Consider the following 10684-nt stretch of genomic DNA (forward strand, 5'->3'; position numbering starts at 1 on the left):
AGGGAACTTTTCCAGATTGGTTCCTCAGGTGATGTCAGGTCAGGCATGAGTGGAAGTTAGATCGGGATCTACTCCAGCTAGGGATGGACGAAAGTCACTTACCTGGTCCCGCAGCTTGCTTCGCGGTGGGGGGGAGGTGCTCCATTCCTCCCCGCTGAAATTCTGGCTGGGGGGGAGGCGCTCCATTCCTCCCTGCCGAAATTCTGGCGGGGGGGAGGCGCCCCATCCCTCCAGCCGAAATTCTGGCCGGGGGGGAGGCGCCCCATTCCTGCGGCCGCGAATCCTGCTGGCCGGCTGGGATGCAAATGGCGGCGGCTGTAGCCGCTGCCGTTTGCGTCCCTGCAGTCAGCCGTGATAGGCTACGTAAATCCTTACGTAGCCTATCACGGCTGACTTTGGGGAAAAAAAAAAAGTGCGTACGCAAATGGCGGCGCCCATGGGTGCCGCCATTTGCGTACATGCTTTCCCCCCCTTTTCTTCCAAAGTCAGCCGTGATAGGCTACGTAAGGATTTACGTAGCCTATCACGGTGTTTTTTGAAAATCTAGCCGTGATAGGCTACATAAATCTTTACGTAGCCTATCACGTTTGCTAGTGTGTTTTTTTTTTACTTGGAAATGGCGGCGGCGGCAACCAGCTGGAAGACCGGCTGCCGCCGCCGCACCGCCGCCGAACTGCTGTCGGGAGCCGCCAGCGCCACGGACATTCGGCAAAGGTAAGTCCCATTCTGGGGGGGGCGGACCGTTTCTCCACCAATTTCGGGGGGGCGAATGCGTTGGCATTCGGCCTCCTGGAGATTCGTGGAGAAATTCTCCAACATCCCTAACTCCAGCTGGCTTATTTATTATTTTATTTATTTATTACGTTTATATCCCACCTTGTCTCCTCGTTAAGGAACCCAAAGTGGTGTACATAGTCCTCCTCCTCCTCTCCATTTTATCCTCACAACAACAACCCTGTGAGGTAGGTTGGGCTGAGAGTTTGTGACTGACCCAAAGTCACCCAGTGAGGTTCCATGGCCGAGTAGGGACTAGAACTTGGATCTCCTGACTCCCAGTCCAACACTCTAGCCACTATACTCACACTGGCTTGCTATACATCAGCAAGGATTTCCAACTCCCAATGGTTTAACAATAGTGAAAAGGCCTTTATTCCATCCTAAATGAGGCTGCTAAAATACAGAAAGCTGGGGGCGGTGGGGTGGGGGGAGGAGAAAATTCGTGTGTGAAAAGATTCGTGGTTACATACCGTCAGGACCAGAAATATTGGAACAAGGATAACTGTTTTGGCAGTTGGCCTCTGCACACCACCACACTGAAGTGGAAAGGAAAGACACCCAGATGGGAGCGAAGTCAGGACTTCCAGCTGTAATTCAAGGGGTGTGACAAAAGTGGGGCATAACCATTCAGGAAGTACAGCCAGTGGTATGCACACACACCCATCCTTGGTGGCTCATAAGTAATGGACCAACCAACATCATTTCAAACTTAAGTATCGCCTTAAGTTTGAAATGATATGAATATGCAATATGAAGTGGCAATATGAAGTGCAATATGAAGTGGCGTCCTATCAGTTTGGCAGCATTCGGATGAATCTGAGCAGAAAGTATAGCCCTATACACTTCAGAATTCATCCTGCTGCTTTTTGACTGCTTTTAGCAGTCAGGTCATCAATAAACACTAGTGACCTGGTTCCATCGGCAGCCATACATGCCATGCCGTAACACTGCCTCCACCATGTTTGACAGATGATGTGGTATGCTTTGGATCAGGAGCTGTTCCTTTCCTTCTCCATGCTTTTCTCTTCCCATCATTCTGGTACAAGTTAATCTTGGTTTCATCAGTCCAAAGAATCTTATTCCGGAACTGGGCAGGCTTTTTTAGGTGTTTGCTGGCAAAAGCTAATCTGGCCTTTCGGTTCTTGAGCGTTATCAGTGGTTTGTGCCTTGTTCTGAAGCCTCTGTATTTACATTCATAAAGCCGTCTCTTGACTGTAGATGTTGAAGATGACATGCCTACCTCCGCAAGAGCGTTCTTGACCTGGCTAGATGTTGTGAAAGGGTTCCTCTTCACCATGAGCAGAATTCTGCAGTCATCTACTTCAGTTGTCTTCCGTGGTCTTCCAGGCCTTTTGCTGTTGCTGAGCTTGCCAGCTAATTCCTTCTTTTTCTAGGGATGGCAGAGAATTCCGCCACGGATCTTGGTGAGGCCGAATGCCAGTGCATTCAGCCCCCTGAACTTCGTGGCGGAACGGCCTGCCACCCCCCCCCCCGCAGATCCCCCCTGGGATGAGACTTACCTGGGGCCGATCTTCCGGGCGGCAGCGGCTGCGGCTGCGGGCAGCTGTGGTGGCTGCGGCAGCTGGTCTTCCGACTGGCTGCCACCGCCGCCATTTGCAGTCGTGTAAAAAACAACAACAAAAAACGTGATAGGCTACGTAAAGATTTACGTAGCCTATCATGGCTGGGTTTAAAAAAACAAAACAAAACTGCATATGCAAATGGCGGCGGCTAAGGCCACCGCCATTTGTGTTCCTTATTTTTGGCTGTCTTAGTCTACGTAAATATTTACGTAGACTATGACGGCGTAAATAAAGGGGAAGGAAAATAGCGTAGCGGGCGCTATTTGCGTCCCTTTTGGATTCGCCGTTTTAGCCTATGTAAATATTTACGTAGGCTAAAACGGTGAATCAAAAAGGGACGCAAATAGCGCCCGCTACGCTATTTGCGTTCCCCTTTATTTTCGCCATCATAGTCTATGTAAATATTTACATAGATTAAGACGGCCAAAAATAAGGAACGCAAATGGCGGCGGCCGTAGCTGCCATTTGCGTACGCGGTTGTTGTTGTTTTTTCCCCCAGAGCCCTCTGCGGCCGGAAATCCGGCTGCAGACGGCTCTGGCCTGGCTGGGCCTGGCCAGCTGCTCCGTGGAGCTGCTGCGGAGCACAGCCAGCCGTGGAGGATTCCGGGGGGGAGGAATGGATCGCCTACCCCCCTGTCGAGGATTCCAGGGGGAGGGATGGAACGCCTCCCCCCCCACCATCAACATAATCCGCGGAAAGGTAAATGACTTTCGTACATCCCTATCTTTTTCAGGATCTTCCAAACTGTTGTATTGGCCACTTCCACTGTTTTTGCTATCTCTCTGATTGGTTTATTTTGTTTCCTCAGCCTACTGATGGCCTCCTTCACTCGCATGGACACCTCTTTGGACCTCATGTTGGGAGTTCCAGTGAACAGCTACCAAATGCAAATGCAACACTCAGAACCACCTCCAGGCCTTTTATCTGCTTGATTGGTCAATGGGTACCCAGGAAACAGGCCACACCTGGCCATGCAGCTGCTTGTCAGCCATTCATTCCATTACTTATGAGCCACCAAGGATGGGTGTGTGTGTATGCCACTGGCTGTACTTCCTGAATGGTTAGTGCCCCACTGTTGTCAAACCCCTTGAATTACAGCTGGAAGTCCTGACTTCGCTCCCATCTGTGTGTGTTTCCTTTCAACTTCAATGTGGTGGTGTACAGAGGACAACTGTCAAAACAGTTATCCCTGTTCCAATATTTCTGGCCCTGACTGTAGTTGTTTTTCTACAACAAGCCTTGTATCACTGGTCCAGTCATTTTGATTGCATGGCCTTCCCTCATTAGGGATGTACGAAAGTCACTTACCTTTTCGCGGATGTCATTCGCGGTGGGAGGGGAGGTGCTCCATCCCTCCCACCGGAATCCTCGACGGAGGGGGAGGCGATCCAGTCCTCCCCCCCCGGAATCCTGCCCGGCCGGCTCCACTCTGCGTAGTTCCGGCTGCGGATGGGCTGCTGTGGACACAAATGGCAGCCGCTGTAACGGCCGCCATTTGCGTCCAGCCAGGCTGCCGTGATAGGCTGCATAAGTATTTACGTAGCCTATCACAGCAGCCCACCCCCCCAAAAAAACAATGTACGCAAATGGTGGTGGCTATGGCGGCCGCCATTTGCGTTCCCTATTTTTTGCTGTTTTATCCTACGTAAATATTTACGTAGGCTATTACGGCGAAAAAAAAAGGAATGCAAATAGTGTAGTGGGCGCCATTTGCGTTCCTTTTTTTCCCGCTGTTTTAGCCTACGTAAATATTTATGTAAGCTATTATGGCAAAAAAAAGGAACACAAATAGCGCCCACTACGCCATTTGCATTCCCCCCCCCTTTTTTTTTGCTGTAATAGCTTACGTAAATATTTATGTAGGCTAAAACAGCGAAAAAAAGGGAACGCAAATGGCAGCCGCCATAGCCATTTGCGTACGCTGTGTTTTTTTTTTGTTGCTTGCCACGTGATAGGCTACGTAAATACTTACATAGCCTATCACTGCAAACAGCAGATGCAAATGGCAGCTGCGGCAGCCAGTCGAAAGACCAGCCGCCGCCAGAGCCGCCACCGCTGCCGGAGCTGCCGCTGCCGGAACATCCGCCCCAGGTAAGCTTCATCCCGGGGGGGAATCTACGGGGGGGGCGGGGAGTGGGAGGCCGTTCCCCCACAGGTTTCGGGGGGCTGAATGCCAGTGCATTCGGCCTCACTGAAATGGATGGTGGAATTCTCTGCCATCTCTATCCCTCATACCATCCAGTTCATATAATCTTCCATGTACAGGAACATACCTGACAAAATGAAAAGCATCTTCTTCTTTTGCTGTTGACTTTGCATCAAGCTCACACATCTATTGTCTGGCAAAACCGTTGTGGACTTGTCAAATCACTTCCGAGTTACTCAGTGCCCTTCATCCCTGCATCAAAACTTTGAGAGAATGCTTTAAATTCTGATAGTGTTTCTCCTAAATGGACATCTTGATGGGTACAGTTTAATAGCACGGTTACTATGGCTTGAGTTGCACAAGCATTATTTATGACCTGTTTAGAAAACAATACTGTATCTAATCTGGAATCCTGGACAACGGAGCAGGCTGGTTCTTCTCCTGGTTGTAGGGATGTCAGAGAATCCTGCCACAGATCTCGGTGAGGCCAAATGCCAGTGCATTCGGCCCCCCGAAATCCGTGGCGGAACGAAGCCCCCCCGCCCCCCTACCTCGCGAAAGGCGCGTGAAACAGGACACCTACCTGCTGCCATTCGCGCTGGGTTGTGAATGGTGGCCGCATCCGTGGCCGCCATTTGCTTCTTCACTATAGCCGTTATAGGCTACGTAAATATTTTTTGGCTATCACGGCAAAAAAAAGGGAACGCAAATGGTGGCGGCTATGGCAGCCGCCATTTGCGTTCCCTTTTTTTTTGGCCGCGATAGCCAAAAAATATTTACATAGGCTATTACGGCAAAAGAGAGGGGCGCAAATGGAGTAGTGGCCGCTATTTGCGCTCATCTCTTTTGCCGTAATAGGCTACGTAAATATTTACATAGGCTATCACGGCCAAAAAAAAAAAAGGAAATGCAAATGGCACCTGCCATAGCCGCTGCCATTTGCGTTCGCTGTTTAAAAAAAAAAAAAATTACATAGCCTATCACAGCAAAGTACAGGGATGCAAATGGCGGCGGCTACAGCTGCCACCATTTGCGTCCCTGCAGGCTGCCCAGCGGCCGGATGTCCGGCTGCGGGCATCCCCGGCCAGCAGTCCACGGAATCACTGTAGAGTGGAGCCGGCCGGAGAGAATTTCGGGGGGAGGGATGGAGTGCCTCCCCCACACTGTGAATGTCACCTTTCGAAAAGGTATGTGACTTTCGTACATCCCTACCTGGTTGCCACTTGAATAGAAAAATCAATCCATGAACTGGCTTCAATTTTTCAAAGTTTTCTGGTTCCAAACTCCATATTCCTTCAACCTGTGCACCCCTGCAACCGAAGCTGATGAGCTCCACGGAGACGCCCAGGTCGCTCTCCGTGAGGCACCACTCACCAGCGCTGCCTCCTCCAGCACCAGCATTGCCTCATTTGGTTTGCTCAGTCCACCTTAGCAGAGGCTCAGATTTTGTTCCCCTCTCACTGCAGAGTGGTAGGCGGAAGCATTGCAATCAAAACTCTCCCCATGACCTGTGGAAGCTGGGTCTCGGGTAGCCGGCTCAGGTCGACTCAGCCCTCCATCCTTCCGAGGTCGGTAAAATGAGTACCCAGCTTGCTGGGGGAAAGGTAGTCGCAACTGGGGAAGGCAATGGCAAACCACCCCACTATAGTCTGCCATGAAAACGCCAGCGCAAGCAGCGTCCCTGTAGGGGTCAGTAATGACCTGGTGCTTGCACAGGAGGAACCTTTCCTTTTTTTTCACCCACGTGACATGCAGTGCGATGCACGCCGCTCCTTTCCTGACTGCCTCCACAGCCAGCTGCTTTGATCAGGTGGCAGTAGTCTGTACTGGATGTCGACATGACCAGGGCATGGGTTACTGAGGCAAGGTCCAGTTGCTCCAGATAGGGTTGCAGCTGTCTTATCAGCCTAAGCTATTAAGAGACGCCCCAAGCCATTAATGCCACTTGCCCTTCCACAGATAGTGTTGAGTCCAGGAGTACCCCCAAGCTGCAAACTTGGTTCTTCAGGAGGAGTGAACCCCCACCCAAGACCAGTTGCACACCTTCATCCAGCTCGATCAGAGAAAGTATTGTTTCTTATATTGTGTCCTCTAAGGACAGTATATAACCCCCGCCCCGCATTTTTCCTTCACAACAACCCTGTGAGGTGGGTTAGGCTGAGAGTTTATTATTAGGGCTGTCCCAAATGTTCTGGCCCCAGATTTGTCAGACCATCCTTCCTGGTGAAGATTGGGGAGAGAACTTTGGGGATGTTTAGGTGGGCAAAGATTCTTGGGGGGATTTCAAAATGGCCTGTTCTAAGATGCTTGAAAGACTGCCTTTTTTAAAAAAAGTCCTTTTTCTAAATGTAAGAGCCAATCCAAGTGAATAGAAAGCCCAGTTGCCATGCACATTCAAAATGGGACCCCTAGGAGTGATGATAACCACCTTTTTTTAACTGTGTGCACTGATGCCCTGGGAAGATGCAGTGTCAAAATGGAGAGCCTTCTAAGGGGCATTTGTGGTTCCATTTCCAAAGTGTACAGGAACTGCACTGCCGGGCTGGCACTCATTCTGCTGAGCCATGGTGGCACTTTTAAAGCCTAGGAAAAGGAGGGAATTAAGAAGCCCTCAGACTGCCTCGTGACTGGAAGTCTAAGTAGCAAGGCCACCCCCACCCAAATGTTCTCCACCCTCGCTCAGAGTTCTGTCCCCCTCCTGATCTTGTGGAGAGTTCCCCCCCATGAACCCCAAATGTGGAGACATTTGGGGGTACAGAACTTTTGGATTAGGCCCAGCTAGAGGTGTTAAGGCCCAGGAAAAACCCAGAAACAAATGGAGGGGGGGAGAAAAAAATCACACACACCCTGTTCCCCCACCCAGGACAGAAACAGTCCCTGGGAAAAAACAGTTTTTATTTTATTTCCCCCCCGCCATCCTCCCCACATTCCCCATTTTTTCCCCTGAACCTTCACACTTCTAACCCTAGCCAGGCTGGTACTGCAGCGTAGATGGCAGCTATGAACTGCCAAGCTCCACACTGCTAGGCATTAGGTCCCAGAACACTGGTGGCACAGGAGATCAGTGGCCAGGGCTTGACTGCTGGAAGCCCTTGCTTGAGACTGCCCCTGAGCACCTAACAGTGTCAGTGTGTGATCTAATAGTACATAATGAAACTAATTTTTCTCCTTTTCCCCAGTGAAGCAAAGTTGAGGTTCCTTACGTACTTGCTGTCACTTTCACCTTCCTGTAATGACCATTTCTTAGGCCATTGTAATATTGTTCGCAGCAATTCAGCCTCTAAATGAGATTAATGTAAGTGCTGTGATCAGCAAGTTTCCTCCCATCCTCCCACTCAGTAATTCTCTCCTCTTAAACCCTTGTGGAGAGCCAGAAATTGCACAATGCTATCAACATCAAAATGCATCCATCGCATTGGATTTTTGCTAATTCTCTGTGTCCCTTGTCCAATACATCTAAATTAGAAAACCTTTCAGCATGGTTATTTTTGTCTTGCCTCCTCCAGCGCATTTCCCTTTCTACCTAGGCTGAAAACTGCTATTAAATTAAACGAAGGAGTTGCAGGGTGAGGAATGGAGCTTTGACCAGTAGAATGCAAACGTTCAATGTTGATCTTTTTTTTCTTGTGAAGTAAAATGGTAACTTAAGGCCTCTTTGTCCATCTCATAGCAAAAGGATGTTTAGCCATTGATTTTCCATTCCCCACCACACGCACACACACACATTCTATTACTAATTCCTCCTATGCTTGTCATAGGTGATCAGGTATTATAGAGTGCATTGTGGAGGACTAGCTCAAGAGGTGACAAAAGCAGCCTTCCCCAACCTGGTGCCCTCCAGATTTTTGGGACTTCAACTCGTATCAGCCCTAGCCAGTGTGGCCAATGGTCAGGAATGCTGGCAGTTGTAGTCCAAAATATCAGGTTTTGGACTACAGCCTGGGCAGCAGGCTGGGGAAGGCTGGACAGAAGGGAAATAAGAAGGAAAAGAGCTGACTCCACAGGGCCTTGGGTGAAGGCCCGCCCCTCAAATGAGGTAGGGGTAGGAGAGTGACTGAAGGCATCTCTATACCTCCAGCACATTCATGATTGGCCACTCACTGAATTGTGTGGGTCCATTACATGATGCTGTCATCGTCCAGTCATTATCCCACCATTTCCACCCACCTATCCCGTGTTTTCCTCAAATGGAAAAAATGTGGTATTTTTCAAATATGTGCAAATGGAGTGCCATGACCTCCCTGTGTATTTCTCACCTAGTGCGAATGAAATGCTGTGTGTTGGTGGCTGTGGGAGGTTGTTTGGGGTGATGAAGGGCTATGGAGCATGTTGCCTTCCTGCGCCTGCACCATTTTGGGTCCTTGCCATTTTCGGCCTTCAGCGTGCTGAACAAGGTGACAGAGTGGCAGGCCAGGAGAGAGGCATGCTGGCCTTCTGACCTTCCGGGATGCCCCCTGCTGTGCATTCCCAGTGAGTGAACAACTGAATAAATGGCAGAGATTGTCAAAAACACTGAACAGGGAGGCAGAGGGGGGCACAGAGATCAGTGGAGGAGGGGCTGTCTGCATGTCAGTCCCCATCCACCAGTAATGTGCAAGGGGAGGGAAAGGGGCAGGAACCAGGGACGAAGTATCGCTACACCGTGAACATATGTGATGATTCTTTGTGGAAAGGTGGCGATGCCTCTGAGCAGCATCGCCACCCCTGTGAGAAGGAAGGAAATGAAAAATAACATGATGGGGGACAGCCATCTAAAGAGAACGACCCAGTCCTGCAATGATACTGGATGGGGAAAGAACCAGCACTGATGTGGAATTCTCTGCCCGTGTGATGGAGCCCTGAGCTACAGTTTAGTTCCCTGACGCAGGGGTGATGGTGCCAGCTTGGCTTTGCTCCGCTGCTGTGTTTCTTGGTGGGCTTTGCTTAACCCAGGCTTTCCCCAGCTGGGGAAAACCGAAACCCAAGCAGCACGAATCAGCCTCTGTGTGCAGCAAGCGGGGGTGGGGGACCTCTTTTGGTCTGGGGGCTGCCGCCGGATTGCCTCCTGGACCAACCCTGGCAGACCAGATGCTGTCAAAGAGTGGGGCTCCACCACAAAGCCCCTCCCCCTCCTGTGACATCATCAGTCCGCATTGCCCACTTTTTTTCTGTGCAGAAAGAGGTATGGTGTCGAGCAGCTCCTTCTCACCCTGCCCGTGGCCTAAGCGGGGCATGGTCAGAACGAGGACCTCATCTGGGACTTGCATGAGCTGCCTCTTGCAACAGCTGGCTCTGTTGAGCAGCTCCTTCCTGCTTCTGCCCATGTCCCAGGTGGTATGCAATCATGGCAGGAAGGGATTGGGCCAGCGCTTACACAAGCTGGCTCCTGCAAGCCATGGCTGAGTGGTGTGGGGAAATCCCCAGCTTATCTCTGATCAGAGATGCATGGGGATTCCTCTTCCCCAGGGAGGGCAGGGGACAGGACCTGCAGAAGGTGCTCAACACTCTGTGGGATGGATTGGACTCCAGTGTGGGCCGGATTAGGCCTGTGGCCAGGAGGTTGCCCTCTCCTGGTGCAGAGAGTGGCAGGAAATCACTCCTGCCTCTCTCTGAAAAGAAACTCCTCTATGATGTCAGGGGGTGGACCTTCAGGGGGAAGGGGGCAGGGCTTCAGGAGCGAGGCTCCACCCCCTGATGGCATTTTTGCCCCAGGGAGTGAGCCAGAAAGCAATCCAGTCCCCAGAAGCTCAAGACTTCTCCACCTCTGCAACTAAAAGGTGGTCTATAAATAAGTTTAAAAGAAAAGAAATATGTATGTGTTTGCAGGCTCTTGCTCCCATTTTTAATCCATCTGTATCTTTAGAGCTACTGATTACTTTTTCCAGTGATGATAGCCATGGCTATGTAACATTGCACGTCTTTAAAATATTATCTGACATCATCGCCATTTCCTTACATATACGTTGGATTTAATTTTATATTGCCTTTCTTGCATCAAAACTATAGTAAAATATCCTTTGTATAGCATATTCAAATGAGTGACTCTGCTGGCTTCAGTTGCTCAGAAACTTGATTTAATGGCAGCATTAAAGTCCTAAAAAGCAGACAGATGTAATGCCAGAAGTTGGCATTGGCCCTGCATCTAAATCCCTGTGCCTCTTTTAAGGAGAGAATAATGGGACTTATACAATATAGTTG

The 10684-nt window shown here is 50.2% G+C and overlaps 1 pseudogene; it reads right to left on the reverse strand.

Moving 5' to 3' along the window:
- Nucleotides 1-3544: 3544 nt before the first annotated feature.
- On the reverse strand, nt 3545-9810 carry LOC146344519 (ubiquitin carboxyl-terminal hydrolase isozyme L5-like; annotated as a pseudogene).
- Between the last annotated feature and the right edge of the window lie 874 nt (nt 9811-10684).

The sequence above is a fragment of the Heloderma suspectum genome, chromosome 5 (assembly GCF_057233095.1).
Source record: "Heloderma suspectum isolate Gila_16-S chromosome 5, 16-S_ref, whole genome shotgun sequence".
In the NCBI taxonomy this organism is placed as follows: domain Eukaryota; kingdom Metazoa; phylum Chordata; class Lepidosauria; order Squamata; family Helodermatidae; genus Heloderma; species Heloderma suspectum.